Consider the following 1,255-nt stretch of genomic DNA (forward strand, 5'->3'; position numbering starts at 1 on the left):
AAAAATTACCTTGACGTTTCGATAGCTATTTTCTGCAATCGTTATCAAAAGAACCTAAATGAACCTAAAAAAGAGTATGTTAATAAATTGTGTAACAATAATAATAAATAATACAAGTTTGTAAAAAACTTCTTGTTGGGTATTTCGCCTCAAAAATTTTTGTCGTTAAAAAAGACAGAATTTCCTCACGTCTTCTATTACTTATATTAACTTCTATTCTTATTGTAATAGAAGACGTGAGGAAATTCTGTCTTTTTTAAAGACAAACATTTTTGAGGCGAAATACCGAACAAGAAGATTGTAAAAAAATGAATCCGCCCCAACAATATAGAACTTATCTATAATTTTTATACTCAAAATCGGTTTCCAACTAACTCGAATTTTCAAGGTCAACCTTTTATCCTCTTGCAATCGATTTTATTGAATTTTAAAGCCTCGTTATCCCTTTATCGACTTATGTGATCACCAGCTCAATCGAATTATTCGTTGAATTTTTCGAAATTTTTGTTTACATTAAAACATAAACAAGTTCAAAATTCTCGAACATTATTTYGAATTTTTTTTCGAACAAACGAGTTAAATKGATTTTTTTCCTTCCACTTCACCRAATTGATTTGACATGTAGCTGATTCGTATTTGTTTCAMTACTAGTTGGTGTCAATTTCAACCAATTCTAATGTAAATTACCGAAAGCCCKTGGTCGAATTTCAAAAATTGAATATAATCTACACACTTGAAAATACTTTTTCTTYGTTTCTTTAAAATTAAATGTGCTCAATATTTGTATATAATTGCGTAAATTTATGTTTTTAGCTTCGGGGGATAGTATGGTTCTCGTGTCCATGCATTTCGTATGGCCATAGATAAAGACGAGTTTGGCGAACGTCGAGCGAGGGAACGAAAAAGTGGCTTTTTATGTTAAAATCGCGGTCATTGTAACCAACCACTGTCATTGTCACCAACACGATGAGTCAAAATTATTGCTTTTTTTCAGCAAGAAATAATCGCACATGAGAACTATTGAATTTCAATAGTTTTTACCTTACCGATACATGCGGCGCTCATGTGGATGGACCTAACCCTTCCCTAGCTACTCGTGGGAATGATGGGGAGGAAAACACCACCATCATACCACCACAAAATACCGGCGGGACCTCCTCAGAAGAACCGTCGTGCTGCGCAGCTGGCAAAGTACCGAAGGGTGGTAAAAAACTCTCGGGGGCCGCCAGGCGGAAAAACCACCAAAACTGTGCTA

The 1,255-nt window shown here is 34.9% G+C and overlaps 1 protein-coding gene across 1 annotated transcript in view; it reads right to left on the minus strand.

The window, feature by feature from the left end:
* The window catches only part of LOC125502968 (lactoylglutathione lyase), a 9,758-nt gene that overhangs the window by 6,251 nt on the left and 2,252 nt on the right, over positions 1 to 1,255 (minus strand). The window lies entirely within an intron of this gene.

Source organism: Dendroctonus ponderosae, unplaced genomic scaffold (assembly GCF_020466585.1).
Source record: "Dendroctonus ponderosae isolate FM_Combo_2020 unplaced genomic scaffold, Dpon_F_20191213v2 Dpon_F_20191213_11, whole genome shotgun sequence".
NCBI classification, from domain to species: domain Eukaryota; kingdom Metazoa; phylum Arthropoda; class Insecta; order Coleoptera; family Curculionidae; genus Dendroctonus; species Dendroctonus ponderosae.